Here is an 8,417-nt window from a genome sequence, read left to right on the forward strand (position 1 = left end):
GCTTTCAAAGCTTTCTTGTTCTTATGGCGCTGCTCGAGCATTACCCTGTATGTAGCATAGAATTCCCGAACTATGGTCGGGCAATAATCACCTGAAGGCTGGGTGAATGTCTCAAGATGATAGTGCCTGATGAGATCGGTGATCCGAGGATAGCTCTCCAAGCCGCTCATACTGACCTGTTCTTCCTCTTGAATATTTCTCCTTAGAAGACCCCCGTCGTCTGTATTGGCCCTTCAGACATAGCACTTTCGGCACCCTGCATAAGGGAAGCGGACTGCCGCTATCTCCATCTTTTGCAGCCGCAGCCGTTCGTGCTCCTCGTCTCAATTTCGCTCAGGAGCGGCTGGTTGGTCTGTCGCTGCATCACTAGAATCAGCGGATGTGGAGAATGACGTCCTCTCGGTAAACTGAGAGGAGACTTGAGTGGGCGATGCTGCTTGGGGTGTGGTGGTCTGATCCCTCGATCGAGTTATTGGGACTGCCGCTTGATTGTCAGAGTCAGAGGGGTAGTCCCTAAGAGTAAGGGTTGTTTGACCCCGACCTCGGCCTTGTCTGGGACCGCCACCCCGCTTGACTTGCTTCTTTGGAGGCATTCCTGAGAAAAGAAGACACTTCATTGTTTACATAACCATAAAAACATAAAAGAATCAGTTAAAAGTACAAAACATGCGATCATTGTTAAGGTTTCCAGTGATCCGTCGATGTGCTAAAGAATCGTCGAATAGATCGACGAAGCGTCGAAGTTCCCGTCGAATTATTCGACGCGCCGTCGATTGCATTGTCGATCGCGGGTAAGCCACTAGAAATATCGAGCAAAAGATGGTGAGAAAGACGCCCCGTTGAGCAATTCGACGGGCCGTCGATCTCATCGTCGATCTCATTTTATCACCAAATTTGCCACTGGAAATTTCAACTAAACGATGGTGGGAAAGACGCCCCGTCAAATCCACCGTCGATGCTGTGTTTGGCAAGAATATTAGACAAGGCTCATTCGACGTTAAATAGGACGGTCCGTCGATTGAATCGACGGGCCGTCGAATTGAACGTCGAATGTTTTTTTCGCAGGCTAGACTACAGATCCTATACGTTCTTTGGCCGATGTGTCAATCGTCACGTATTTTGGGGTTACTCAGACTTCACCCCATGTCGGCTTGGGTTAAACTAGGGAAAACATTGGGTGGGCAAAACAACACGAAGGTCGTAATGCCCTCCAAGCCATTGTGACACCCAATGCCCCTCTTTGGCATTTCATCGAATAGTTGGTGGGCAAAACAACAACAGCCTCATGACTGAGGTGTATTTGTCGTAATGCCCTCCGACTTGGCTAAAAATCAAGCACCCAACAACCACAGACAAATCAACAAACCACCCCCAGCGAAAAAATATGAGCATGCCAGGCGAAAATAACACGATGCAAACAAAACAAGGAAAGCAGTCAAAAATAAGCACATAAGCCCTAGAATGCAAAAATAAACAATTACAAGGGAAAACTAATGCAGTAAGGCACATACCTGGAAGATGAGTGCAACTTGCTAGAGATGGAAAACTACTCGAAAAATCACACACAAGGAGGGATAACGTAGTAGGGCAGGGGGGCGGGAGTGGCGGTAAGGCTGGGGAGGAAAGGGAGGAGTGGGTAGGGTCGGGGAAGCAGTTAAGGCAAAGGGGGAGAAGTGGTAGCAAAAGAGAGAGAGAATTAGGAGAGGGAGACATTACATATGAAAAATGGGAAGGGTAACAGACGTGGGTTATAAACCCACGTCCCTGAATCGTCAGGTTAAAATGACGGAGGGAGTGTTCAATCGACGGAGCGTCAATCAAACGACGTTCCGTCTTTTTGACACAACTAGCCGTGTCTCTCCTCCCCTTTGTTTTTGTTTTTTTTTTATAAACAAAGAGCAGAAGAACGCCCGTCGATCTGACCGTCGATCAGTTCGACGGAGCGTTAAACCTGTCGTCGATTTGCCATAATTTCCAGTGACCAATCTTTCCTGTGATCTACTCGACGGTGCATTCGACGTTTCGTCGATCGGATCGACGGTCCGTCGAATGTGTCGTGTAACTGCTATCCTGGCAATTTTCTGGGTTTCAACACTTAGGTTCTGCAACATATCAACAAACATATAAAACAACACAACAACAAAAATCAACGGAATGAAAGAAAAAATTATATTGCAAAAAATGCACATGGGTTGCCTCCCAAGAAGTGCACAATTTAACGTCGCGGCACGACGTGATACCACTTTGGATGCTAAGGTCCGGTGCCATGTTTTAGCCGGTGAGCATGGACAATCTTGTCACCATCAACCATCCAATGGCAGTGCTTTACCCGATGACCATTGACTTTGAAAGTACGCGTCCCGTCGTCAGACTTTAACTCCATTGACCCATTGGGTGAAACACTCACCAAAGTAAAAGGGTCGGACCACTTGGATTTCAACTTTCCCGGAAAGAGCTTCAACCTTGAATTGAACAGCAACACCGAATCACCCGGTTGAAAATCTCGCTTCAGAAGTTTGACATCATGATAGTGTTTCATCCTTTCTTTGTACAAACTCGCACTCTCATAGGCATGATACCGAAACTCATCCATTTCATTCATTTGAAACAACCGCAGCTTGGTTGCTTCGTCCCAATTCATGTTCAATTTTTTTAATGCCCACAAAGCCTTGTGTTCGAGTTCAACAGGTAAATGACAAGATTTACCGAACAACAACCGATAAGGAGAAGTACCAATGGGTGTCTTGAACGCTGTTCTATAAGCCCAAAGAGCGTCATCAAGCTTAGATGACCAATCAGATCGGTTTGCATTAACCGTCTTTGCTAAAATACTCTTTATCTCCCGATTGGAGACTTCGACTTGCCCACTAATTTGGGGGTGGTAAGGAGTTGCCACCCTGTGCTGCACACCATATTTCTCTAAGAGATTAGCGAATTGCTTGTTGCAAAAGTGAGTGCCACTATCGCTAATGATTGCTCTTGGAGTGCCAAACCTTGTGAATATGTTTCTTTTGAGAAATTTGGTGACACTCTTGCCATCATTGTTGGGCAATGCTACAGCCTCAACCCACTTGGACACATAGTCAACCCCAACAAGGATGTATCGCATGCCACGAGAACTTACAAAGGGGTCCATAAAGTCGATGCCCCACACATCGAATAGTTCAACCTCCATGACAAAATTCATTGGCATTTCGTGCTTCTTCCCAATTGATCCTTGGCGTTGACATTGGTCACAAGATTTCACCATCAAATTTGCATCATGATAAATGGTGGGCCAATAATAGCCACATTCAAGCACTTTAGCTGCTGTGCGGTTCCCACTGTGATGACCCCCCACGGGAGAGTCATGGCAAGCTTTCAAGATTTCCATGGCCTCAGATTCGGCCACACATCGCCGAATGATGTTATCGGCACAAGTGCGGAATAAATAGGGCTCATCCCAATAGTATTGACGACTATCTCTCAAGAATTTCTTCTTTTGGTAAGCTTTGATATCGTCGGGGATAAGACCTGTCACCAAAAAGTTGGCGATATCTGCGTACCAAGGGGAAACATCACAAGATACAGCCAAGAGCCTCTCATCAGAGAAAACATCATTTAACTCAAGATTTCCACTTGGTCTCCCAGCTTCCTCAAGTCTAGATAGATGATCCGCAACTTGGTTTTCACAACCTTTTCGATCTTTGACCTCAAAGTCAAACTCTTGCAACAGCAAGACCCAACGAATGAACCTTGACTTTGCATCTTTCTTTGTCATCAAGTATCTCAAGGCCGCATGATCCGTATGAACAACCATTTTGGATCCAAGTAGATAGGCCCGGAACTTCTCAAACGGGTAGACAATGGCTAGAAGCTCTTGCTCGGTGACGGTATAATTCATTAGAGCTCCATTGAGGGTCTTGCTAGCATAATAAATTGGGTGCATAATTTTGTTATGCCTTTGCCTGAGCACCGCACCAATAGCAAATCCGCTTGCATCACACATGAGCTCAAATGACATTGACCAATCCGGAGATACAATAATTGGAGTAGAGGTGAGCATTTATTTCAACTCATTAAATGCCTTAAGGCATTTCTCATCAAATGCAGACTTAGCTTTTTTTTCAAGAAGCTTACACATCGGGTTGGCGATCTTGGAGAAATCTTTGATGAATCGCCGATAGACATCGGCATGTCCCAAGAAACTGCGAACGCCCTTGACAGAGATTGGTGGAGGGAGTTTGGCTATGACATCAACTTTTGCTCGATCTACCTCAATGCCCTTCTCGGAAATCTTATGGCCCAGGACAATTCCTTCTGTCACCATGAAATGACATTTCTCCCAATTAAGTACAAGGTTGGTTTCTTCACACCGCTTCAATACCTTACCGAGATTGGAAAGACACTCGTCAAAGGAGTCACCAACAACCGAAAAATCATCCATGAAGACTTCCAAGAACTCTTCCACCATATCTGAGAAGATAGACATCATACACCGTTGGAAAGCAGCCGGGGCATTGCATAAGCCGAAAGGCATGCGGCTAAAAGCAAAAGTGCCATAAGGACAAGTGAAAGTGGTCTTCTCCTGGTCCTCTAATGCAATGTTGATTTGGTTGTACCCCGAGTACCCATCCAAAAAGCAATAATAAGCTCTTCCAGCTAGCCGATCAAGCATTTGATCAATAAAAGGCATAGGGAAGTGGTCTTTACAAGTTGCGGTGTTCAGCTTTCGGTAGTCCATACACAATCTCCATCCGGTGACTGTCCTTGTAGGAATCAACTCATTCTTGAAGTTAAGGACAACAGTGATGCCCCCCTTCTTTGGCACACATTGCACCGGACTAACCCATGGACTATTTGCAATTGGGTATTGATGTGGCGTGATTTTACTTCACAATCGACGCTTTTCGGCTATAAGTTTTACTTGTTTTTAAGCAAGTCTATGTTATTTTACGTGATTTTTAGTATGTTTCAGGTAATACGGGGTCCCTAGAGCCAAAGTGTGGAAAACAAGCAAAAAAAGAGCAAAAAAGCTGCAAAACTGGAAACAACTGGAGGTTCTGGAAAATTTCGTGGAAAATTACTTTGGACGTTCGCGCAGGTAATCTACGCGTTCGCGCCCACGCGCATTATTAATTATACGCGTTCGCGCTGGAATCTCAAGCGTTCGTGTTGAACAACGGACGTGATTCCACGCGTTCGCGCAGTATACTGACGCGTTCGCATAGAAGGTTTTTTTAGCCCAATTCGACCAAAACTTGGGCTTTGACGATTTTGCCATTCCAGTTCCTATAAAAAGCCAACTAGGGTTTTCTAAACATATCTTTGGCAGTTTTCACAAGTTTAGAGGCTAGGGTTTCATCACCAACACCATTGGAGGAGAAGATTGGAAGCACTTTAATGAGATATTTCTTAATCCTTTCTTCAATTCCTTGTTTTGTATTGAATATTTATGTGTGTAGTATTTCATTTCAATACTTGAACCTTGTTTATGGAAGTATATATTGTTTAAGTTTGGCTTGAATCTCTTGTTTTGCTTATGTGTTGAATGATTTTATTCTTAATGAAGTGGGTTATTGTTTCTTTAATTAATCTCATTTTGAATGATTCTTAAGGGAGTAGCTAACCCTAAGACTTGCCCATTTATTTCGATTTAAACTTGGAAGAGGCAAACTCGGGATTGGGAAAGATTAATTAACAAGAATTTGGGGCGTTAACCCTCATCTAATGGAAATCGACCTAGGGATAGGCGACACCACTTGTAGCTATATTCGGGTGTTCTTAATGCTCCTAATTACTTTAGGGATATTCAATTAGGTAGTCTAGTTAGTCTTCGGAAGAAGCTAATTTAGAGTCATTATCCGAGGCTAAGTAATATAAACTCACCATTATTTGTAAATCATGAAATACATTGGATCGTTACTTGAGCGTAGTTTCCCTTGTATTCATGCTTGTGGCCATTGATCATTTTACTTGCTTTCTAGGTTAGTTTACATTTTTGCATTAGTTATAATTTTCTCTCAAACAAAACCAAAATATTATCTATCGTTTGGCTATAGCTATTATTGGTGAAAATTTCTACTTTTCCTAATCGCCTACATATTGTTCTCTGTGGGATTCGACCCCGACTCATAGTTGGGTAAATTATATTTGCATACGACCGTGCCCATTCTAATTAATAGGGTGGATTTGGACGTTATCAAAAATGGCGCCGTTGCCGGGGAATAATTTGGCGTATTTGGGTTAGTTTGAGATTTAAGCTAACTTGCTTTGGTCCAAACTTTCTTTGCTTTAAAAAAAAAAAAAAATTGACCAGTTTGTGCTAAACTGCACAGTTTTTGCAAAACTGTTCAGTTTTTGCTTCTGCAGAACTGTCCAGTTTTTACAGAACTGTCCAGTTTTTGCTTCTGCAAAACTGTCCAGTTTTTGCTTCTGCAAAACTGTCCAGTTTCTGAAAAACTGTCCAGTTTCTGAAAAACTGTCCAGTTTTTGCAGAACTGTCCAAAAAATAAAATGGCATCATATAATGAAATTGGTTGGATGGTAGTTGTTCATACTTTGATGACCCATGTCCATATTGTGGAGGACCTCACTTTTGGCAAGATTGTGAAAATTCTCCCTGGAGAGAGATGTGTGCACCGTCTCAATCCTATGATGGGAATAGTTGTAATATATGTGGTGGTCAAAATGGACATTGGAGTGATTGTCCTAATTATTTTCCTTCTCCTCCTCCAAGTTGTTCTAATGAAAATACTAGTTGTGCTTTTGAGTTTGATAGGAACAATGATATGGCAAATGAAGGGCAAAGTACCGGATATGAAGGTGTCATGGAATTGCTCCAAGCATACTTTGACCGGGAAAGGGAGGAGGAGCGAGAACTCATCGGGCAATCCATTTCAGAAATGAACAAATCACTTGAGGATGAAAGTTTTTCAATTTCTACGGATGTGCCTATTCCTCAAAATGAAGTAGTTGAAGAAGAGAATTCAAATTTACAAGATGAGCCCGAAAATTCTTGTGACCCCAACAAGAGTTGTGAAATTGAAGAAGTGGTTCAACTTGAAGAAAATGAGTCAAGTCATAAAGAAAAAAATCTCCAATACTCGAAAAGAGGAAATTGAGGAAATGTTGAGTGGCATTATGGGGAGAAATGAAAAATATGGGAAAATTGTAGCCAAATGGTGGGAAGTAGTTCAATATGGAGATGATGGAACTATCCAAAACATGGATTTCACCATGTTAGGATTTTTACAAGCTTTGGACTATTCTCACCATGACGACAAACTTGACAAAGTAGATATTGTGAGCCTAGATTGGCTAATGAATCAAGCTCAACAACTTGAAGTCTATGGGGATCACCGTGAAGGCTTTTCACGGATGATGGAAGAATATCTAAAAATGCATGTTGAGCAAAGTCAAGAAGTGGAGCTACTTGAAATTGATATCCGGAAATTGGAGGCCGAATTGAATGCAAAGATTGAAGCATGTAATTCTCAATATCAAAGGGGCATGGATCATAATTTTGAGTTGGTTTCCAATGAAGAAGAGGTCAAGATTGATTTTCATGAGCTAATGGTGAATTGCCAACCGACCAATCCGAAAATAATGCAAGATGTCGAGATTGAAGAAATGATACTAGAGTTGCATAAAATAATTTTTGAAGACTCTAGTTCATTTTTGGGTGAGGATGCAAAAATTCATACAAATTTAGAATTTGAGCGCGTTGGACCTCATTCTAGCCTTTTTTCAACGTTGTGCTTGGTGGATGATATGGAAGTTGAACCAACCAAGCCTATGGAGAATTTTGGAGATGAAAAGCAAAGCGTTTTCAGTTTGAAGTTTGCTATGCCAAGAAGACAAAATAGCATGCCTCACTCACGGGCCAAGAAGTGCAAAATGCGATACCCAAAAGTTGGCCTCCTTGATTTTCTACCACCGCCCCATGAGCGTCATCATAACCTTGACTCAAAATTGGGGCGCAAATTCATATCCTCCAAGTGGAGGGAAAAGTGGTAAAGGTATCCGTCGAGCCGCGACGTTAACTCAAGCGCTTGGTGGAGGCAACCCATCATTTATAAATTTTTTGAATGGTTTATTTTATTATTTTTGATTAAACTAAAAAAAAAACGATCTGGAAAAATAGGTTATGTAATACCTCTGCGCGAACGCGCATAACTGGACGCGAACGCGCTTCACAAAAGGAAATGAAAAACAAATGGTCAGCGCGAACGCGCTATTTGACCACGCGAACGCGCTAACTCGGCTTTCCCAAGTTAATAAAACATGAGAACAAGGGGCATAACCCCCATTTTCCTTCCTCCTCTCTCACTTTTCTCTAAAACCAACTTCAAATTTTAAGAAAAAATCTTCAACTTGCAACCACAAGGTATGTAATCCTCTCATTCTCTTATTCCTAGGGTTGTTTTTATCATCTT

Source organism: Lycium barbarum, chromosome 8 (assembly GCF_019175385.1).
Source record: "Lycium barbarum isolate Lr01 chromosome 8, ASM1917538v2, whole genome shotgun sequence".
Taxonomy (NCBI): domain Eukaryota; kingdom Viridiplantae; phylum Streptophyta; class Magnoliopsida; order Solanales; family Solanaceae; genus Lycium; species Lycium barbarum.